General features: G+C 46.1%; 1 protein-coding gene across 2 annotated transcripts in view; it reads left to right on the top strand.

Annotated features, from left to right (window-relative positions):
* The first annotated feature begins 2560 nt into the window (after window positions 1-2560).
* NTN3 (netrin 3) overlaps window positions 2561-24129 on the top strand; it is a 111040-nt gene continuing 89471 nt past the window's right edge. Inside the window, exons 1-2 of one of the 2 annotated variants that reach the window (XM_053364616.1) lie at window positions 2561-3047; window positions 3183-3271. The gene's annotated coding sequence lies outside the window, so the exon portion shown is untranslated. Of the gene's footprint in view, window positions 3272-24129 lie in introns of both variants that reach the window. The other variant, XM_053364615.1, reaches the window with a different exon arrangement.

Here is a 24129-nt window from a genome sequence, read left to right on the forward strand (position 1 = left end):
ACTGGGCAGAGGCGCTCAGGGAGGTAATGGAGCGGGGCCAGTGAGTGGTGTGGAGTGGGGAAGGTCCCAAGGGCCAGGTAGAAAGTCCTGGAGGGCCACATCTTGCACCCGAGCCTGAAGTTCCCCTACCCTTAAATGGCTCTTTGTTTGATTGCCCACTATGTGTACAAAATGTCCCCACCATCTTCTTCAAGTCGTGCTGAGAAAGATCACTTCCCGCACCCTTGTAGAGCTGCTGCCAATCAGCGTAGACAATACTGAGCAAGACGCGCCATGAGTCTGAGTCAACGCAGCTTCCCATGTACACAGCCTGTGGGGAGACTTCCACGCCTGCCTGGTTGCACACCACACAGATTTCTGGAATTGCAACTTAAACCGACCTAGAAGTTCTGCCCCCTCTGACCTTGGGCGGCCTATCCACTAGCCCTGTGTTTCAAAGGGCTCTGTGTGGCTAGGCTGTGGTGACAGAGAGGCATTGTGCACACATGTGGAGGGACGCAGAGCCTTTTCTTTTTCTGCATGTTGATGCACTTCAGGCAACTCTCCATTTGCGCGGGGTTAAGTTCCAAGGCACCACGCATGTCAGTGAAATCGCGTGTATTTGAATCAGCATTGGGAAAGCCTACAAACACCCTCTAAACCTCTGGAAGCCCTTGAGGAACACTTTAAAAAACCAGCAGCACTTACCAGACATCCATCACAATCACTACCTCTAAACCTCCTTCTTCAAACTCAAACCCTCCACAGGTCTCAATGGTCGGCTTGAGGGTACCCTGTTTTTTGCACCTCCCCCACTCCCTTTCTGGGTTCTTTTAGGGCCATTTTTGCCATTTTCAAAGCCACTTTTGGGCTTGGTGTGATGTGCGTGTGCACAGTAGCATGTCAATTGGACACACATAAATTGGTCGTGACCTGTACTGAACTCTGTTGCTTAAAATATTATTGTTACACTTTATTAGTCGCTTATCTAACAGAGTAACCCAGGGCAGCTTACTTTAAAATACCTGTTAGGGCTGCATTATGGTGTTTGATAACCAGAAATCCAGGAAGCCGCCCTGTAAGACACCTTTCACAAATACACATATGAAGTGGTGATAATTTGCTACCTAATTGTAATTTGGGGTGTGTGCACTTTTTTTTTTGTTTTTTTGCTTCTTCCATTTTAAAAAAATGCGTCTGCCCTCCCTTGTCTTTGGCTCTCCTGCCAATGCAGTTACAAGTTGGTCACATCTGCCATCTGTTCTGTGAGTAACTCCTGCATGTTTGCGCATACAGCAGTTGACCATCGCTTGGGTCTGACGTTGGAACCTCACCACATTCCTCAGGATGGTGGAGTTACAATGAGCATCCTGGAGTAATTTGTCTGCCACATGTGGACATTGCCGGCTGCAAGGCCGGCGGGATGCACCGTTTAACAGCAGGGTTGAGAATCCTGGGCTGAGCAATAAATCTCGGGCAGGTTTTATCGAACAAAGGCTGGGATTTAAATCGGGGGGCAGCGGGGAGAGAGACACCTGGCCTTCAAACCTCTGGACAACCTGGGTGGCCCTTTGGGCAACTTCCATCCTTTGCAGCCTCAGTGTGCCCTTCTGTAAAGTGGGGGTATGGGGTGACCAAATTGCACAGAGGTTGCTAGGAGGTGGGGGAGGCATGAGTAGGGTTACTGCAAAGCAGGGCTAGGGATCTGTGCCCTTCCAGGTGTCGCTGGGCTTCCACCAGTCCCAGGGGTCAGGGAATCAGAATTGTAGAGCTGGAAGGGAACCCAAGGGTCATCTAGCCCAACCCTCTCTGCAATGCAGGAATCTGGGGCGATGGGCTAGAAACGTCTGGAGGGTGATGGGTTCCATGCCCCTGCTGTAAATGGTCTGGACCACTTTGAAATTCCGGGAAGAAACTCAAATGATGAAGAGGTTCATAGTGCTGCACCACCTGAGATGTCAGTGGCTCAGGTGTGACGCTGCAGCGTCCCTTCAAAGCGCTCGCAAACCTCCTTCTTTTTCTGCTTGCAGAAATCCACACACACACACACCCGCACCTTCCCAGAACTGGCATTTCCTCTCCTTACCTATCCATCCTGGTGTTAGCTAGAGGGGGAAGGCTTCCCCTGGCTGGCCCCGCCTTTTTCAATTTCCTAAAACTTCCAAGAACCCAACAGCCTGTGAAGCCAAAAAAATAAAGGAGAAATAAAACCAAGCCCTGTCTTCACCTCGTCTCTGCTTTTCCAAAAAGCTGGAAGTGCAGCAGTGCCTGACAAGCCCTTTACCCCCCCCTTCCCAGCCCCTGAATTCACTTTCCCCCGAGACTCCCTGTTTTAATTTCCAAATTCCTTTCCCCATCCTCACCTCCTTGCAAGAATAGTTTATAATCTCCCCCTTTCTCTCTCTTCTCCTGCCTTGCGTGTCCCCTCTGGCTGCTCAGCGCGGCACTTTTCTCCCCAATTCTCCTTCCTCTTCCACCTTCCCTATAGCGGGGGTGGGGTGGGGGGGTTCGGTGGGCTAGCCAGCCCCGGCTAGAAAAGGAGCTCCCTTTTACAGGGAGGACCGAAAAGGCAGAGCAAAGGAGGTGGAAGGAGGAAAAGAGAGAGAGAGAAAGAAAGAGGGAGGGAGGCGAACCCAGGAAGGCAGGGCATAACTTTCTCTCTCGCACTCACATGCACACACACACACACACACACACACACCTCCCTGTATGTGATTAAATGTCTTGAAATCTGCTTCTGATTTCCTCGGGGAGTTGACTTTTTCCTTCTCTCTCTCTCTCGCCCCCAACCCTTGGATTTATTGAAACCTTTTTTCAAAAACTCCCATTTAAAGGCAGCCCGACGCTGAGGCTCAGTTTCTCCACTGTTGCATTTCTCCCACCCCCCTCTCTTCCCACCCCTCGCCGCTCTTTCGGTCCCTCCCAGCGAAGCAGCCCTTCATTGGGTAGTTCAGTGCGAGCGAGCAAGAGGGAGACGCAGGAGCAGCAGCAGCAGCAGCCGGGTGGCAGTGGGCGAAGAACCCAGAGTCGCCCTGAGCCGCTGAAGCAGCAACCACGCTGACTTTGGGGTGGGTGGGGGCTGGCTTTGTGGATCCTACCCCCTCCACCACCTTTTTGTGTGTGCGTGTGCTGCTGTTGCAACCAGCTGCACCAGCAGAATTTCTCTCTCCAGAGTTCCAAACTCTTTATTTTCCTTTTCTTAGCCAAGACGATTTGGGTGTCTGGAATTTACACTCCGCTGACATCTCTCCGCTGGGCGTTGGAGTGGAACTTTCTACCTGTTCTTGTCGCAGTAAGTTGTTCTCCCTCCCCACCCGCCCTGCAGTGTTAAATGTTTATTATTTTTTAAAAGGCAATAACATATTTTCTTTCTTTCTTTCTTTCTTTCTTTGCCTATTTGTATCTGGAAGTGGGGGAGAAAATCTCTCTTTCCATTTTTGCTTACTGAATAGATTAAGAATCGGCTTTTACACACACCCTCTGCTAATTCAGTCCTGTCCAAAGTAAATAGTATTTAATGGGACTTTTTATTTTTCTTTCCATCTATTTCTCTCTCTCCTCCCCTATCCACCTTTCCTTTTTATTTCCTGTTTAATCCTTTCAGAGCTTCTTCTTGGAATTTCAATCGAGGGACAGAACTTCTAAAACCCTTTCCATTTGATAAATCCTGCACTGACTCTTGGTCCCTATGGCGTGTGTGAGAAAGTTAGTATTATATAACAAATTGGCACCTTTAAGCAATTTGTCGACTAAAATAACTGTCCCGCTGCTCAGTTTGATGGACAGTTTTTATATAAGGGAGAGCCAGGGGGGTCCTTAAACATGGTTGTAGGAAGATCGGCTGGTTCATTCTGGAATAAACTTCGGGAGATGAGGGAGAGAAGTGGAAGAAGAGGTGGGTGTGTTCAGAATAATGGGTCCAGGAAGGCAGGTGGGAAGAGAATGCATGTTCTGGCTTTCAACAGCTGTAAGACGGTACAGGAGTTGGTTAGACCTTGAGACTGAGCAGGGCATAATTTTACATGGACATGAGAGACAGAATCCTGGGACAGATGTGTTGCAAGATTGTCTATAAGAAGGTGGCAGACTCTTTCCTTAGAACTTTTTCTTTTTAAGCAGAGATTGGGTAGCTGCCTATCAGGGTTGTTGTAGCACCAACTTTCCTGCACAGGCAAGGGGTCAGCCTAAATGACCTCTGAGGTACCTTCAAAATCTATGCTGCTGTGCATGCACATGACAATTTTGACTTTGTGTTTGCAAAGTGCAATTTCCGCAGGGTTGCCAGATGTCCTTTGAAAAGCCCATCCCTGACATCACACATCAGGGATAAAGGCTTGAGTGAGAGGGCTTGTGGATTTTTGTGCGAGCTCCATCAATTTCTCCTGGAGACATTGTTGGTAGATGGTGCCTAAGAGGTACCCTTTTGCTCCGAACAATACCCATCCCATATATTTCCCAGAGAATAGTCACTTTGGAGCTTTTTTCCCTTTGGCTTCCTGGCATTCTGGTGCTTCAGCTATAATTTCGTTATCCACCACTCTGCAGAGACTGTCTACTTCCCAGCTTTCTTCTGTATCGACTGGGTGAACTCCAGTTCAACCTGAAGCAGGTGGGTCAAGCAGCCCTTTAAGGGATGTCCGTCTCACCCTCTGCATTCAGATCCCAATGTTTGGGGTGTGCATCTCAAAGTATGTGGGAGGGAGGGAGTTGTGTTTTTTTTGCCAGTGGCTACTGGATTTGTTGCCCCCCACCCACCCACTTCCCTCTGCTGCTTAACGCTTTAGAGATTTCTCCTCTCTAAAACTGTTCCCAGATGAAGTGAAGTGCTGATTTAATAAGCAACTGCTAGCATGTGTGTTTTGGCACCAGAAATTTGGCAGAATTTTTTCTTTTCTTTTTAAGAGTTAAGGCATCGTCTGAAGCTATGTGCACACACACACACACCCATCCCAAATAGAGTATCTGCTGTTCTGGCATATGAAGCCTGCATGTAAGACTTTTTTTAAAAAAAATATTACTGCTATTCTTTGAATAAGGAGCATAAGAAGAGCCTTCCTGGGTTAGACCAAGAATTCATGTCATTCAGCATCCCATTGGCCAGAGTGTCCAGTCAGAGGGCTCTGAGAAGCTACTAAGAAGGACATCAAAAAGCTGTCCCTCCCTTGTTTCTCACCATCCGGTATTCACAGAGAGACTACCTCTGATGATGGAGGTTCCATATAGCCATCATGGCTATTAGTTTAGTTTTTTGGGTGGACCATGAATTTGTCGCCTTCCAAAGCACTCTAAGTCAATTGCTGCCACAATGTTCTGTGGCAGTGAATTCTACAAATGAAGCGTTTTGTGAAGAGGCTCTGTTTTTTCTCTCTGTGATTGGAGTGCGCTTAGATTCATATGTTATTCTGAAATTGTGTCTGGGGTGAAAACCTTATGCAGAATTCTGGAGAGCATGTGCTTGCTATTTCATGACATTTTGGTTGGTCTGATTAAAGGTATTACTCAATCGTTGGTTTTGGTCTTTTTTTCTTCTGGACCAATGCAGCTGCATTCACTTTATTTATTATTTTGCATTTCATGTTGAGTATCGTTCTTTAGAGTAATGAACCCCTCAGCAAGGCGAATGCTCTTTCCAATGATTTTCTCCCTCCATCCCCGAGATGCTGCTATTAATTGGGAGAAGTGCTATACAAGCATTATGTTTGCCCTCACAACATCCCTGAAAGGTAGACTAGCAGTCTTCCTGTTCTTATTTACTCAGTAGCCTGTGCTGTGTGGTTTCAAAAGACAAGAAGGGGTGTTCTTTAGCTCAAAGAGATGTTAGAAGAAGAAAGAAAAAAAACCATCTTACAGACTGTTCCTTAATGTTTGAAAATCAGGTTCTCCAGCATTTGAAATGAAATGGGCTTGTATTAACTAACAGAGTAGACTTACTGAAATTAATAGCCCTAACTTAGCTTGGCTGTTATTTTCAGTGGGTCTATTTTGAGTAAAAGTTAGTTGGCCGCACAGGATGCGGGTGGCGCTCTGGGTTAAATCACAGAGCCTAGGACTTGCCGATCAGAAGGTCGGCAGTTCAAATCCCCGCGACGGGGTGAGCTCCCGTTGTTTGGTCCCAGCTCCTGCCAACCTAGCAGTTCGAAAGCACGTCAAAGTGCAAGTAGATAAATAGGTACCGCTCCGGCAGGAAGGTAAACGGCATTTCCGTGCGCTGCTCTGGTTCGCCAGAAGCGGCTTAGTCATGCTGGCCACAGGACCCAGAAGCTGTACGCCGGCTCCCTCGGCCACTAAAGCGAGATGAGCGCTGCAACCCCAGAGTCAGCCACGACTGGACCTAATGGTCAGGGGTCCCTTTACCTAGTTGGCCGCAACCCAAGATATGTGGCATCTTAATGTTCTTGAGTGTGCATGTATTTGCATTGACATGCATGGGAGATGAGTTGCCTAGTTTTGAGCTCTAACTTCTAAACCATAGAGGAAGAGGTGAAGCATGGTGCGGTTAGGTCAGGAATGGGAGCCAAATGCAGCCCTCCAGTCCCATCTGCCTGGCCCTTGGTACTCCCCCAGGCCACACCCTCTTTCCCCAGGCCACACCCCTCACAGGCCTCTTTTTTGAAAAAAAGCCCGGGTGCATTTTTCAGAACTGCAAAGGATGGATCATTAATGAAGATCCTCTCTGCACATGTTCCTCCCTGTTACCCCATCTTCCTTTATGAATCCACACCCATCCACCCACCAGCATTCAGCAGATGAAAATTAAAAACTTACTGTACTTATCAAAGTACAAAGATAGCCAGATGTTAGCAGATTTGGCTCAGCTGAAGAGAAAAAGACAAAGGCACAAACCCTGCCCCTAAAACAAAAATGTTTTGCCTTTATTATGGGAAGAGGAAACCCTTACGTTCTGCAGGCAGAGCAAAGGAAGGAAGTCTTGCAGAGTTCCTGGAAACTTGTGCTGGGATGAGAAAATGAGAAAAAGCTCGCAGCGGAGGTGTGCTGGTGCACAACAACACAAAGGAGCTAATACATTGCTCCGCCTCATGTCTCTTTGTGGCAGGGAAGGGTTTTAGATCTGACTCCCCAGAACTCAGCCTCCTCATTCTGCTGGTCCAAACATTCTCCATTCTCTTGCTAGTAAAGGTAAAGGTAAAGGGACCCCTGACCATTAGGTCCAGTCGTGACTGACTCTGGGGTTGCGGCGCTCTTCTTGCTTTATTGGCTGAGGGAGCCGGTGTACAGCTTCCGGGTCATGTGGTCAGCATGACTAAGCTGCTTCTGGTGAACCAGAGCAGCGCACGGAAACGCCGTTTACCTTCCCACCGGAGCGGAACCTATTTCTCTACTTCACTTTGACATGTTTTCGAACTGCTAGGTTGGCAGGAGCTGGGACCGAACAACGGGAGCTCACCCCGTCGCGGGGATTTGAACTGCCAACCTTCTGATCGGCAAGTCCTAGGCTCTGTGGTTTAGCCCACAGCGCCACCCGTGTCATTGCCAAATGGGCTTGCGCTGCTCTGGAGACTGGAGCTCGTCCCTGCCTGCCTCAAAATGCAGTCAGCAAGGTTTAATGTAAGCCAGGGTTCAGCCCTGGGGCTACCGATGCAGTAACTGAGGTACTTCTGAGCATGTGCAGAGTGTATTTCTCCCACGAACAGGAAACCTATCCTCAAATGCATGTGGGCTTAGGGGCAGGTTGTCTAGATGAGAGCAGATGGCATCCTAGGAAGCCTCAACTCCACCTGCCCCAAATAGCCGTCCTTTTACAAGGTCCCTTCAGCTGGAGCTTCTCCAGCCTGGTTGGCCACTGTGAGAGGGGATAGGGCCATGGCTCAATGGTAGCACATCCATCTTCCATGCACAAGGTTACAGGTTCAATCCCCACCATCTCTGGGTTGGGCTGGGAGACAAGAGACCCCTGCTGAAACCCTGGAGAGCTGCTGCCAGTCAGTGTAGATGACACTGAGCGAGATGGACCAGTGGTCTGACTTGGTATTAGGCAGCTTCCTGTGTTTCCTATGGATTAGATGGGCCTTTGGCTCTTGTTAGGTTCTCAGGGTCCCTGCTGAAGCAGATTGAAGCTGAGCTCCAGCTTCTGATACTGCTAGTGCCAGCATTTGGGATAATTTGTGTTGTGTGCCTGCTGGCAGCAAGTACCAGTTGAACATAATCACCCCTCTTCTTACCATGTGTTTCTCATACTTATTATTGCGGACTGATTTCATTGCTTAGTCCCAAACACTTTATTGGGAAGGCTCATCACAACCCGTTTGCCTCATTTGAGAAGTGACGCTCTCGGATTTGCCAGGGAGTGCTGAACTCTCTCCCCAATTCTGAAATGTGTTAACAGTTTGGAGAGGGGGAGATGTTGTGAGATGCAAAAGGGGGTGCTCCGAAATGAGAAAATGGACCCTCTGGGTTCCCTTTTTTTGGAAGGGCTGTCATTCTGTGGAAGAGCTACCAAGCATAATCTCCAGTTAGGACTGGGAATGTTCAGGGACAGAGAGCTGTCCTCTTCCTAATAGTGTGAACAATGATGGTTATTGAAATAGAGAGCAAAATCTCCACACATTTAAATTTTAAGGTGGACATTTTGCATTCAGGGTGAGAAATCTGTGGTCTTTCAGATGGTGTTGGACTCCAACTTCTTTCCCCATGATCTGTGGTCCCAGGGAAGATTATGGTCTTCTGTACCTAGTACTAATTAAAAGAAAGAAAGAAAGAAAGAAAGAAAGAAAGAAAGAAAGAAAGATGCATTTTATTTTATTTAACAAAATTAATATACCGCATGATTGCAATGAAACCTCTACGTGGTTATATGCGTGTGTGAGAGAGATCACTAAAGCACAGTTAAAACAGGTGCAGGCGGTGACAATTTTGCGTTTGTCCCATTGATGTGCAACCGCTGACATGCGTGGCGTTTGTGGCCCCGGAAGGGGACGGATCAGAATGGGCTTACATGTGACCGCTGACATGTGCAATGACCTGGAATGCAACCCCTGCACAAACGGAGAGTTGTCTATATTTTAAAACATTCAAAAGATCATTTAAATTAACAGAAAGCTAAAAACACATGTCAAATTCCACATCTCAGGATAACACTTAAAAAGTGTTTTAAGCAGGTGCTGAGAAGAGTGCAGCAAAGGCAGCTGTCTGATGTCAATAGGCAAGGAGTTCCAAAGTGTGGGTTCTACCAACACTAAAAGATTGATTTCTTGCAAGTACAGAACAAGGATCATGTGAAACTTGTAACAGTGCCAGCTCTGCAGATTGAAGTGGTAGAGTGGCTGTGTATGGGGTAAGGCAATCTTGCAAGTAAACTGGTCCCACGCTATTAAGGGCTTTATATACTAGTACCAACACCTTTTAGTAACACATCTGGGTTTAAAACACAAAAGCAAAACCCAGATGTAGCTGCCAGCTATGCAATTAAAGTAATATCTACTTTGTCCCTGAGAGAGACAAGCAAGCCTTTGGCGATGCATCTACCACCTGAGCTAGCATCTGTTGCAGTTGTCCTTGCATCTGGAAGCGAGATAAGTGGATGGAAAAGGCCCCCTTGGCACTAATCCAGGTGCTGATTCATCTGACAAAGATAAGCACTTAAGGGAAAGGGCTGTAGCTCAGTGGTAGAGCACATGCTTCACATGCAGATGGTCCCAGACTCAATTCTGGGCATCTCTGGGAAAAGACTCTTCTTGCTTAAAGCCCTGGAAAAAGCCACTGCCAGTCAGTGTAGACATTACTGAACCAAGTGGACCAATGGCTAAGGATGCAGTTGTATACAGCCTGCAGACGTGTTTGGTGCAATTTTTGTGGACACTGTGCAGAAGCTGGCATGTGAACGTCAACAAAGGCATTGTGCCGGCTAAACAGGTAGTCAGTTCACTGGCTGATTTGAGATTGGCTGTTTCCCTGCAATATGTCTTTCTTAAAACAGAGGGAGCCAATGGGCTTTCTGAGGCTGGTTGTAATTGCATGGTGTTAGGCTAAAAACACTCTGTTGGCGCTCAGAGATGCTTTAGTCTTAAGTAGTACTTCAGAAACTTGATCCAGTGGGGTGGGGGTTAGGGATGGGGGATAAATCTGGTCTAGTTCACATTGAAAGGCGAACCTACCTAACCTGCACATTCTGAAACATTATGTGAACTGAACCACAGCTATCCTTCAAAATTCGTACTTCTCCAAACCTTGCAATGCCATTCTCCAGCCAAGTAGTGGGCACGAAAATCCACACAGTAGGGTCAAGTGTGCATAAAACTGCATTCTATTGGAGAAAAGAACAAACCATAATGCCTTGCGTTAGAGGAAACTGCATTGCAAAAAAGCGTGTATATTAGGTAAAACAGCATAGGGATATAAGGGCACTAGGAGAAATTTGTACTGCAACGCTGATTAATTTTCATGAAGACTGAAAAAAAAAATCACAAACTGATGTGAAAATGCAGAGAATGTGCTTGGAGATTAGAAAACCAAGAAACCGAAACTGACAGACTTTCTCATCCCTACCTGGAAAGGACTGAACTTTGTAATTAATAAAACTCTGGGCACAGGAGGGATATTTTGGACATGGAAATAGCTTGGTAGGGACAGGTGAGTTACCAAGCAAAGCTGTTGGAGAGTGAGGAGACCTGAGGACATCATCGTGATGATGATATGCAGGCACTGCTAGTCAAGTGGGACTCTGTACCTCAAACAGTCTGTTTCAGAACTGTTAGCAGATGCAAAGTCCATGAGACATATGTATCCTTGGTACAAGGGAGGCAAGCCTGGGAGGATGGGGCCCTGACTGACTCCAGCTACAAAAATTGAGGCTACTGAACAAGCTCTTAGGTTTTTCTTGGGGGGTTATTGCTGCTGGGTTTTTTGTATCTTTATTTTAGATATTGTGATTTATGTGGATATCGTTCAGTTTGGTGCTGCTTTTTTTACAATCTTTTATTTATAGTTTATGACTACTTTTGTTATGTTGCAGTTATGTGCATTTTTCATGTTGCAAGTCGCCTTCAGCATGGTTTCAACTGTGGAAAGGTTGGATAAAAATAAAATTATGTATGTATGTATGTATGTATGTATGCGAGGAAAGTGCCTTCCTAGCCTCTGGAGTGGCAGGAAACAAGCTTGCTCCATCATCCGTGTGACAGCCCTTTAAACACAGAAATCCACATTGTGTCCCAGGGATCCCCAGATAATAGGGCTGCTCAGGTATGTGTCAGGTGTGATGTTGGTGGACACACAGAGGTCCACCCAGGGACTGCACCTGTTAAGTGGGTTGTTCAAGGAGGTTTGCAGGCAGATTTGGGATTCGTCACACTGGCCACATGACCTGGAAGTGTCTGCGGACAGCGCTGGCTCCCGGCCTCTAGAGTGAGATGAGCGCACAACCCTAGAGTCTGTCAAGACTGGCCCGTACGGGCAGGGGTACCTTTACCTCCCAAAACCTTGGGATTTGAGGTTTTCCTGTAGTGCTGCTTTTATAGAACAGAGGGAGTCAACAGACTTTAAGATTAGACTTAAAGTCAATAGACTTGCTAGGTGGGATGGGGGGGGCACAAAGAGAGGACAGTCCCATTAGGGAATTTCACAGTCATACCTGGAAGCCCAATGACTAACCTGTGTCCTTCCAGATATGGCTGAACAGTCAACATGGCCAATGGGCAGTAATGATGGGTGTTGCAGTTCACCAACATCTTGAGAGTCACAGGTTTGGTGAATCAACAAATGTAGAACCTATGGTGCACCAGATAGTTTTTATTTGCTCATTTGGTGTTTTGGGATCCTGCTGTTCATCAGTGAGGACTTCAGAGCAGCATACATTTTTAAAAAATCAACGTGTTGATAAGTTTACAGAAATCATAAATAAAATTAAAAACTCTAGCTCTCATAAGCCCCAGCCGATGAGAGTTGGAGTCCTGTAACATGTGGAGGACCAGAGGTTTCCCCATCTCTGCTATTAAAATGCCTGAGGTGGTGGCTGCTAGTTGCATGGTGTGGGATAGGAAGGCACTCTGCATGTGCTCAGAGATACTTTGTCCTTTGCTCCCCCCCCTAAAACTGTGTAGAATTTTGTGGATAAGGGACCATTCCCAGATTCTGCAGCACTTAACAAATCTCTCTGCCAAAGTTGATTTTTTTTGGGGGGGTGTGTGTAAAAAAAGTGCATGATTTCTCTGTGAAATATATTCTGGATATTACAGTCTTGGCTGGCATTCAGACACAACATAAAGCTTAGCAGTATAGTTTAAGTGATATCCGTTGCCAAGAACTGGACTGCAACATATGAGCATTTGTCTCTGTCTACCAGCTCAGTGCTGCTGTGTTCTGCAAATAAGTTTTGCTGCATGCCCTTTTTGAAAACTTGCAAAACATTAATCCTGTTCCTCTTCAAAACAAACAAAAAACCCTATCCCCACGATTTACAAAACAGCACTAAGGACTTTGTTATAAAGCAGATTGCTTTGTTCCAAGATTGGGACGGTAGGGCAAACCACTACAGGAGTTCTGTAGGGCTGTATTTAAAACAAGACACCCCCCCCACACACAACAAACCTCACATGCAGCCACGCCATGTGGAATCAGATCAGTGGTAATAAAGCTCTTTGCATACCAAGTGCTATTCCCCAGAACACGTGAGGCAGCCAGACAATGCAGCAGGAATGTGTGAAGGGGTTTAGGATGCCTAGGCAGGGATTAAGGTCCTGTAAAGCAACAAGTTGGATGCTATTAAATGTTAATAAAGGGCTTACGGCTGGGGTGGATGTGCCATTCCAGACCAGGTTTCTTAAAGGTACCTAATCGCCAAGTGTCTCGGTGGGCTGCCGTTGGACTGCTAAGCACCTCGGTCCGTAAACTGCAGCAGGGCTTAGACCTGAAAAACATCCTCTTTTGAAAAGCCACATCCTGCATTGCCCCCTTCATCATTTCTAGGCTAATGCAGATGATCAAGGGAAAGGAAAGCCTCCTTGCTTGCTGTCTGAGGGTACAGATGCAGTAGTGGCTTGAAACACAGCAATGTTGTTCCTCCTCACCTGCTCTGTGTTTCAAGCTGCTTTCTTACATTGCCATACACACCAGAGAAGAGGTGGGCATGTCTTCACTCAATGGCCATTGCCTGAGTTGTTTCTCTGCACTAAGGCTGTCATCTGCACCTGTGCAACGGCTGCCTGAAATGTTTGCACAGTTAAAGTGGATTACTCTGTCACCGTAGCCCACGTGTGAGGAACTTTTGGTCCTCCAGATGTTGTTGAACGACAACTCCCATCAGCCCCAGCAAGCCTGGTCAGGGATGATGGATTTTGTCGTTCAGCAACATCTGGAGGGCCAAAGGCTTCTCTGTGAAATATATTGCCCTAGCTCAACAAATCCACTTTTAAAAAGTGGACTTTTTGTGGTTAGGAAAGTGAGAAATGCACTGAGAAATGTGACCTGAATAAATGATTATTGAGAAGGCATGTAAACATCCTGCAAACAAATCAGGATGAAACTTATTGAATACTCAGTAAAGGCCGACACAGTCTAACCTCTGAAGAAGCTTTGTGAAAGGAAATTGGGATGGATGGGCAATGAAAACTCCAGGTTATCTGGAGGAGTCCTAAATAGTTTGGGAAATGGATATCTGAAGGGCTCCCATATGAACCTGCCTGTGCGCAGTCATATTTGGGAGAGGTCCTGTTCCATATTCCTCCTGTGGGTGGGTCGTCTTGTACTTGGTATATTCCATGCCACAGATTGTGGAACTCAATTCCTGCAAGACCTCCCTCAGCTTGCTTCCTACATGATATGGTGACTATTTATGCATTGGTAAAACAGAGAGAGCACAGGTTTAGGGAGGCGGCATACATTTATATGGAACTGCCCCCCGCCTCATATTGCCATGTGGAGTTGCAGCAAGAATGTCCATCCATATGGCAGGAACTGTGTCATTTCAATGTTCCATACCAGGGGTCACCAACCTTTCTGGGCCAGTGGGCACATTTGGAATGTTGAGAGAGTTCCATGGGCACCAGTCTCAAAATGGCTGCCACGGGGTGTGATGTAAGACAAAATGGCTGCCACAACAAAATGGCAGAAAAAAGAGAGGACCACAAAACAGTATGGTGAGCGCACTCCCCTCAACGAATCCATGGGGAAAAGGCACCTACATCAGCAACTGTTGCACTCAATTACTCTGTTCAGAATGGAAGAGTGGATGAGTGCGATTTTAAACATTATATTCAGACAAATTCAGACTTCAGTTGTAAATTGTTTTTCTTGGAATCTTTTTAAATATTTTGAGATGTGACAACTCAATAGCACAGACTTCCCTCACAGTTATTTGGAATTTAAGAAATAAATTGAATCCAGTGACAACTGTTAAACATACTAATTTTTAGCATGCCTGAAGGGTGAAGCCTATAAATAAATGTTTCCCTTCGGAATAACCACGTGAAAAAAACCATGTGAAAACCAATTACAACTTTGATTTTTGATTTGACTGGTATGGTTTCTATTCCCGTTGCCCATTTTGACTTGTAATCCTTCATTAGGTTACTAACTAATCTTATGAAATAATGCACTTCTCAAATGGGGGAAATTCCCCAGTGAAAAAGTTTTCCATTTCTTGACAAGCTTCCTTGGAAAATTTTCTACCCCAAATCACTGACTCTGCATAAATGTAGGTTTAGCTGCACGACATGAAATACAAGAGATGTTACTAACAAGTTTTACTAAATTTAGATACCGGGTCTCAAATTCTACATAAGCCAGCTTCAGTGTGTGTGTTTGTGTGTATTGGGGGTGAATTATAATGGTAACCAAAAGCATCTAGGAGTCAGATCTACTGCCTCATCTGTTCAGTTTGTGGTGGGACACATATACTAAGCTCAATGAGCCTAATTTCAAGCAGCCCTTGATTTAATTTTCTGCGGGTGGCAAGGAGAGAGGAAATGGCGGGAAAGTGGGCAGCTGAAAGAGGAAGAGGGTGCTTTCAGACTGCTGCTAATTTCAGGTGGGATTCAGTCCTATACCAGCAGATTCTTTTCATGCAATTGAAGCTGATTTGGTGCTCTTGCACAACCCTTCCCCCTACTTTGCTACCATACTTGTACTTTTTGTGATAAGCAAAGTGATAGGAAAATGCACTGGAAGGTGTGGGCTAATAATTTTTTGATGCAATGTCATACAACTTCCCCGCAGACCAGATTATAATGGATGCTCTGTAAATGGCTGACACTGTTTAACCTCCCCCTAACTTGTTTGCACAAAGGTCACATGCATACCATACATACACCATATGCTTAAAGCACATATAAAAATGCATGGCTTCCTAAAAAGAATGCTGGGAACTGTAGTTTTCCCTCACAGACATGCAATTCCAAGAGCCCTTAAGAATCCTGCAGCTCCCAGGATTCCTTGGGGGAAGGCATGTGCTTTGAATGTATTGGGTGAATGTGATATTTGTGCAAACAAATCAAGATAAATGCTCAATAAACAGGACTTTTGGAAATGATCAGAAAGAAAAAGGAGGGTGATGCAGGGGGGGGCTGGAAGGCAGAGAGAGAAGGAGAAGGAGGGCTGCTAAGCTTTTGCCTTTGGCTCCATGCACCCCAATGGATTCCCAACAGATTCCCCCCAAGGGAATTGAGCCCTAGACAGAAAAAAGGTCCTGTCACCCTAGTTGTTGGTGCCTATTGTAGGACAGTACAGGGATCCCTTGGCCCTCCTGATGTTACTGAACTAGAATTCCCATCAGCCCCGGCCATTGCCCATGCTTAGCTGAGCAACATCTGGAGTTCCCCACACCTCTTGCAGAAGAACAATGTTTTCCTAGCACACCTTTACCCCAAAACAACTAACAGTTTTTTGACTTTTATGTCTGCAGTGTAAATGAATAGCACATGCCACAGAGTAATGCGTAATTCTGGAGGGGAGGGGGACTGGGAAGTGATCCTTGGCATGAGAATAAGATCCCATCCATGCCATACATGTGGCGCTGTGGTGTAAACCACTGAGCCTTGGGCTTGCAGATTGGAAGGTTGGCGGTTCAAATCCCTGCAACGGGGTGAGCTCCCGTTGTTCGGTCCCTGCTCCTGCCAACCTAGCAGTTCGAAAGCACATCAAAGGGCAAGTAGATAAATAGGTACCACTCTGGCAGGAAGGTAAACGGTGTTTCCGTGCGCTGTTCTGGTTTCGCCAGAAGCGGCTTAGTCATGCTGGCCACATGACCTGGAAAAACTGTCTGCGGACAAACGTTAGCTCCCTCGGCCAGTAAAGCGAGATGAGCGCCGCAACCCCAGAGTCATTTGCGACTGGACTTAACTGTTAGGGGTCCTTTACCTTTACCTTTACACCACTTTTACAGTCATGGATTCTCCCCAAAGAATCCTGGCATCTGTGTTTTGTTAAGGGTGCAGAGAGGGATTGCAGAACTACAATTCCCAGCACCCTTAACAAACTACAGTTCCTGGGATTCTTTGGGGGGAGGGACACCAAGAGTAGGTTGAGCATATGGTGTGCATGTGATAGGAGATGAATGCTGCATCCGTCTGCCTGTTTTCCTATGTATAGTACAGTAAAAGTTTGGAGGATATGCCGTTGGACAAGATTTGACCAGTGATCTCACCCCTTCGGGAGGCAGTTATTGTCACCAACTGGAATGGCTTTGAAATAGGATTAGATGAATTCCTGAAGGATACGTCTATCAATGGCCACTAGCCATGGTGGGGGCTGTTCTCTGCCTCCACAGTCAGAGGCTTCTGAGTACGAGTTGCTGGAAACCGCAGGAAGGGATGGTGCACTTGTGCATGGATTCTGCTTGCAAGTTTCCCACAGGCTCACCGGGCTAGCTGCTGTGCGAACAAGATGCTAGACTAGACTGAGCACTGGCCTGATCCAGCAGGGCTGTTACTATGCTCTTAATTGACCAAGACTGTTCTTCTTCTTTCTTTTTTAACTAGCCAAATACCAACACTCATCTCCTTTTCCAGCTTTAACAAACCACCTTAATTCCTGAGCTCTCCAGCAGAAAAACTGGATTGTGGATTGGGTGACCTGAGTAAACAAGGATTGTGCCCGAAGGAGCAGATGCAATAAACGGGGCATCAAAAGTCAAATAGTCTCAGCAGCGCAGTGGTGGGTCCCCATAAGCATTAAGGGCAGATAAATCATATCACACTGAACCATATATGGAGGTGTTTTTGCCTTCCATTCTGGTGAGCAAAACTTGAGTCAGTAGGCCCCGGATTCATGACAGCTATTGTGGTTTGCAGCAGATGAGTACTGTGGGTTTGTGCCTGCCTGTGTTGTTGCTGCTGCTGCTACAGAAGCACGCAGCTAAAGGCTTGATTCCTTGGCGAGGTCCTCACTGGATGAACCCTGCTGAATGAATGGGAGCTGCAGCTGAATTGTGGCTTTAAGGAAGAAAAAGTTGCTCCTTCCAAGATAAAGCACAGAATGGGAAGTGGACTGAGCGTTGACAGCCCTTTCTGATGCAGCTTTTTCTCTCTCCAACGCCTTTGTGCTGATTCTGATTTCTTTCCATTGTGTTTTGTAAGTCAAGAAATCTGGCCTCTTTTTCAGAAGATGCTAATTTCTCTCCCCACTGAGGGTGGGCAGAGGATGATGTTAATTTAAGTCAGGTTCTAAGACAATAGGGTCAGGCTCTGGGTTGAAGTTACATCAATACAATAGGCAGATTTTCAAGGCTCATGCTTTAGCCAAAGTGGTACAAGCAAAAATTCAGTGGCAAGTCACGCAGGGCACATCTGCCCTTTCCTTATTAGAAACAACTAATCAGCGTTGCAAGCAGTTGGGTCATTGTATGGCCTTGAGTCCAACTCCATCACAACATGTGGCTTCCCCCAGGGCAGTCGGGCAATGGCTACAGTTCTGCCCCAGCACAAGGGCTTGACAGGCAGCATAGTGCAGTGGTTAGAACACTGGGCTGAATTTTGTAAAGATGCACAATCCAGTTATCTCTAACTGGAATCGATGGCTTTAAAGTTGCCTCACTGTGTTTTGGCTTAAGAACCATGGACGCTGCATGTCTATTTCATACCCACATTTCTGCTTAGCTTTCTCCTCTAGGCCAGGGAGGGGGAATCTGTGGGGCTTCCAGATATTGCTGAACCCCGGGCCATCCCTAAAGATTGGCCATGCTGCTGAGCCTGCTGGGAGTTGGAGTCTGGCAACTGGAGGGCTCCCCATCTCCGCTCTGGACTTTGAGTCTTTGGTGCATATGCATTACGCATTTCCTGCATTGCTGTCACACAACGGGTGAAGTTGCCTTATATATCTAGCCTGATTGGCTACTCTGATGGGCAGTAGCTCTCCATGGTCTCAGGCAGGGATATTTCCTGACTTTCTGAGATGCATTTCATTGCCAGTGCCAGGGACCTGAAACTGGGCCCTTCTGCATACTGAGTATTGCCCTCTTTAGACTCATTTCTATGGCTTGCCTTGTGGGTCCCCCTCTCTACCACACAGTTTGCTTTTAGCTGTTTGTCCATGTTGTGTGCGTGCTTTTTCTTTTCTTTCCCCCCAGAGACACATGGAATGTTTTATCCATGTCCACAGCTGATTTTTATTTTTATTTTTTTGGTCTTGGCAAATTGTTAGATGACGGTAGAAACATTCCCCAGCTGGATCAAAATGTAAAGCAGGACATGTGAACCTTGGGTTGTCTCAGATGTTCCCATCTGCCCTAGCAAGTAAAGCCTAATATTGGGAGCTGTAGTTCAGCAACATCTGGAGGGCTGCAGCATTCCCCAGTCCTCATGTAAAGGAGCCACAATTGAACTATGGTTCCAGCAGAGGAAACAAGAAGGTTTTTGGTGTTGCAGTGAGCTGGAACCTTGTGCTAGGAGAGACAAAGAGAGATACTTCTCAGTCTGCATCCATATTGGAATTGTTTTTAGATGCTTTAATTCCTTTAGAATTTGTGTGTTTGCTGCCATGGTGTCAGGTTTAGTGCTTCTCCCACACAAGACATGGAACACTGGCAGTTTAAGTAGCTGAGGTTTATTTCTCAGTAACCGGCTTACAGCAGTCCAAGCTTCCACAACTCATCCTTCGCTGTCGGAGTCAGTTGACTCAACTGGCTTCTGACCCCTCCCAAGGCCAGATATACACCACATCCTCCCCCGCCTCCTGCTGGCCCACCTCTGCTCTAATCGCTTCTTGGCAACTCTGCTCCTACTTCTTGGCGACTCAGGTGCAGCCAATTCCTCCACCTCTGGAGATTCCTCTCTGCTGGGCATGTTCCTGACACATGGGCTCCTTTGGGAAAAAGGGGAGGATATATATTTGAATAATAATAATAAGGTCCTTTCTAGTGTAGCCAGCTATGTGTGGAATCCAGGATGTTAGATGGACACCAGCACCTAGGCCTGGCTGGAGTCACCAAGTCACAGCTGCAGGCACCCAACAATTGAGTGATAGTTAAAGTTCTGCCCTGAAGCAATGAAAGTTAACCTCTTTAAAATATGTAAATTTTGTTTGTTCATTTATTTAAAGGTATTTCTCTCCACTCTTTAGACTTGGGAGTGTGGGGAGAGATCAGAAAGAGCCTCAGAGAGGCTTACTGATCTCACTAATAGGACTGAACCTCCTTGACATCAGGCTTACCATCTAAAAGACACAGCACAAAAGGAAAGAAGGATTGGCAGGGAGAAGGAACCCCACCCCCAGTACCTAGATCTTGGTTACACCTGGAATGGAGAGAATTCAATGAGAGGAGGAGCCAAAGAGGTGCTGGTTTCTCAGCTGAGTCAATGTAGAGTCTCTCCTGCCCCACTTCTCCCTCTGCTATGGGCCTGGTGGCATCTCTGCTGCTGGTTGGGGGGAAGTACCTGAGGAAGGGGATGTTTCCGCAGAGCTGACGGAGAAGCCCTGCAATCCCAACTCTGAAATAGCCTCATGGAACGGTGGTGACTATTTTAAGAGTTTGAGTGTATATCTTCCTTGCAGTAACTATATTTATACTTGCACTATTCAGCTCTCTAGGGATTTAAGAGTGCAACCCCGTGCATGCTTGCTTAGAAGTAAGTCCCGCTGTGTTCAGGGCAGCTGGCTTCCTTGTAAGTATTCCATTTGCAGACTCGGGCTTTTAAAACTCAAGAATGTTTACTATAATGTTTAATTTCACCATGGACCTGGTTGCCTCCGCTGTAGAATAGCTGCAAATCAAATGCATTCCATGACATTTATGGTTATAGAAGAAAGGGGGAGAGGAGTGCATGCTCATGCTCTAAATTTGTTTCAAATGACATCTTGAAAATTGCTCCCAAAGGCAGACTAAAGGGCACTGGTTTACCTGGGACAGGAACCAAATGGTGCTTTAGGGGAAGAACATCTCCATTAGTTCAGTTTTTGAATACCTTGCCTTCTGGTTACCTATTCAGCTCATTCTCTGGCTTTGCGGTATGACTTGAATGCATGATCTATCCCTGTTAAATTAGAGGAGAAATTTGCATGTACAGATCTCATTACAATAGCGGTCAGTTGCATGCACACTGTTTGCAAGATGGGCGCTGATTATGTAAATAATTTCCTCACATATTAAAAGGAAAAGTACACAGTCTATTTTTCAAGTGAAAACAAACCATTAGTACTATTTACTTCTGCTGTTGAACAGATAGATCAGGTGCACTGAAGGGGGGGTGACCTCAGGCCTAGGGGATGAACGTGGCCCTCAAAACACTCCCCAGGCCACATCTATCACTGTCCCCGCTTTGTACCTTGACTGTTTTTGCCTGGCTGGAAAACTGATGGTGCTTCTTGCTTGGAAGATTGAGAGTTGTATGTAATAATAATAATAATTTATTATTTATACCCCGCCCATCTGGCTGGGTTTCCCCAGCCACTCTGGGCGGCTTCCAACAAAACACTAAAATACAATAACCTATTAAACATTAAAAGCTTCCCTAAACACGGCTGCCTTCAGATGTCTTCTAAAAGTTTGGTAGTTATTTTTCTCTTTGACATCTGATGGGAGGGCGTTCCACAGGGTAGGTGCCACTACTGAGAAGGCCCTCTGCCTGGTTCCCTGTAACTTGGCTTCTCGTAGTGAGAGAACCACCAGAAGGCTCTCGGCGCTGGACCTCAGTGTCCAGGCAGAACGATGGAGGTGGAGACACTCCTTCAGGTATACTGGACCGAGGCCATTTAGGGCTTTAAAGGTCAGCACCAACACTTTGAATTGTGCTCGTAAACGTACTGGGAGCCAGTGTAGGTCTTTCAAGACCGGTGTTATATGGTCTCGGCGGCCGTTCCCAGTCACCAGTCTAGCTGCCGCATTCTGGATTAGTTGTAGTTTCCGGGTCACCTTCAAAGGTAGACCCACATATAGCGCATTGCAGTAGTCCAAGCGAGAGATAACCAGAGCATGCACCACTCTGGCGAGACAGTCTGCAGGCAGATAGGGTCTCAGCCTGCATACCAGGTGGAGCTGGTAAACAGCTGCCCTGGACACAGAATTGACCTGTGTGTGAATATGTGCAGAAACTTGCCAACTGTACAAAGGTAAACTTCATATCCACTGCTCTTACCACTTTTGCATCTGCCCCCACCCACTACTGACAGGTGGCCCCCAGAAAGTTGTCCAAAAAGTTATGTGGCCCTTCAGCTGAAAAAGGATCCCAGCCCCTGAGATGGACAATTCCCAAGTCCAGAGATTATAAATGCAGGCCTTTCTCTGAGCGCCTTTTCCAGCTGAGTTTCAGCAGGTGGCCACAAGAGACAGGGACTAGTTAGTAGCAGCCCCTCCATTGCCAACTGCCCTCTCCAGAGATGCTTTCTGGGTGCCTACATTAATATATTTTCAGCACCAGGCATGACACTTTTTAATTTTCACACAAGCGTCTTAAACTCTATGTGTTTAATCTCTGGTATGACTACTGTGTTTTAATGAAATTGCTTAATCCTGTGGAACTTGTCAGGTCTGGTATTGCTGCTTGCCATGATCTTTTTTATTCCTGTGATTTATAAGGATTCTTTTTTCTTTTTTTAGTGAAAGTGCTGCTCTTTAGAACTTTATGTGAATTTTGTGGTCTTAAAAGCATCTTTTAGCATTCTCTCCCCCGCCCCTTCTCCCCTCCAAGAGCATGGTTGTTATTGAGCAACTGATAAATAGAAGGAATAAACAGACAAAGAGTTAAATAGATATCCTGTGACAGTAGATACACCCTCTCTAAGTGTTCCACTCCCCCAGCATCTGTCTAAGTTACTTGCCTCTAACTCTGCCCCTGAATCTGGTAAAGAGGGGAAGGTGGACTCTGTGCATCTTCTGTGCCCTGCACACAGAGTCTACCTCTAGCATTGCAGCTCTTCGTTTTGCTCTTGTTATCCAACAAGAGAGCATTTGGCTGCCAACTTGGATCACTTCAAAAGAGAACTAGGCAGAATTGAATTGAATTTTATTATTACGGTCACAGACTAGTTCCGAGTCACTTACAATATCAGGATAATCATAAAACACAACAGGGATACATTGAATTGCAATTGTGTACAACAGAGACAATTCAGATATAGTGGCAGTTAAAAAAAAAATCTTGATCACTAAAATATTATCTAAAATTATCATTTAAAACCTTAATCATTTTGGTAGTACCTTAATCATTTGGTAGTACATTTTGGTAGAACTAGACAAAATAATTTGTTAAGGGTGTTGGGAATTGCAGCTTTGTGAGGGTGTAAACTACAGTTCCCGGTTCTTTGGCGTTGGGGAGATGTGCTTTAGATGTATGGTGTGTAAACAGCCCGGGGGGTATTTGTAGGCAAGAGCATCTTCAGGTCACTCTGTGTAATGTATACGATTACGCCATGCCCACCAGACTTCATAATACACACAAAGGCATCTCTTAATTCTCCATTACAGACCTCAGGCTCTTCTCATCATCCTTCGTCCAGCTGCTCTTCAGTTCTCATGTTTGCTGCCCCAGCAGAGTATTTGAAATGATGGTTAAGTGCATCTCTGGCAATCGTTGAGCCCATTGGGATAGACAGGGGTTGGCTTCCAGCTACGCAGTGCCACGTTTTAGCTCTCTTTGTAAATTTAATTCTGCCACCATGCAGAGCAAGTTAGCATCTATCAAGCAATGTTTCTTGGAAATTAATCTGTTGCACTTGTGAGGGGGCTGGGGGGAGGAGAGGGGTGCATTGCCAGAGGAGATACCAGATTTTTTCTTCTCCTCCTCTGTCATTTCCAAATAAGGCAAAGAGTCTCCCAAGAGAGAGACAGGGAGGGAGAGGTAGATGTGAAAATATACAGGAAACTGAACTTCCCTCCCCAGCTGACTAGGAAGGAAAGGGGACGGCCGTGGCTATCGCACTCGGAGAGCATTAGAAATGATGTTGCAGGGCATAATTCTGATCCACTTGGGATGCATAGAGGTCACCCAGTGGCCTTCTCCATCTGGAATCTCTCTAGGCTGGTATCACTTAACAGTTCTGTTATTGTCCGGGTTGTCATCTTTTATTAATAATCAGCCACAAACTCTTTTCTACAGCTTGGGATAAAAAACAACACACCTCCCTTTTTCTTTTCTTTTTTGAAAAAAGAATGCTGGTTGATTGAGAATTCATCTTGGCCTCTTAGCAGCAGTACCTGTTTGAAGAACAGCTATTTTCTCACCACAGGTCCGGATTACTTATAGAATCACAGAACTGTAGCATTGGAAGCTACAGTCCAACCCTCTGCAACAGAGGGACTATAACTAAAGAATCCCTTTCAAGTAACCATCCAAACTCTGTTTAAAAACCCCCCAATGAAGGAGAGTCCAACACCTTCTGAGACCGTCTGTTCCACTGTCTTCCTGCCAGAAAGTTCTTCCTAATGTTTAGTCAGAATCTCCTTTCCTGTGATTTGAATCTATTAGTTCAAGTCCCACCCTCTGGATCAGCAGAAAACAAGCTTGCTCCATCATCTGTGTGACAACATTACAGATACTTAAGATGGTTATCATATTACCTCTCAGTGTTCTTTTCTGCAGGCTAAACATACCCAACTCCCTCAACTGTTCCCTATAAGGCTTTGTTCCCAGACCCCTGATCATCTTGGTTGCCCTCCTCTGCACACATTCCAGCTTGTCAATATCCTTCTTAAACTGTGGTACCCAGAACTGAACACAGTACTCCAGATGTGGTCTGACCAAGGCAGAATAGAGTGGTACTATTTCTTCC

This window comes from Podarcis raffonei, chromosome 14 (assembly GCF_027172205.1).
Source record: "Podarcis raffonei isolate rPodRaf1 chromosome 14, rPodRaf1.pri, whole genome shotgun sequence".
Taxonomy (NCBI): Eukaryota; Metazoa; Chordata; class Lepidosauria; order Squamata; family Lacertidae; genus Podarcis; species Podarcis raffonei.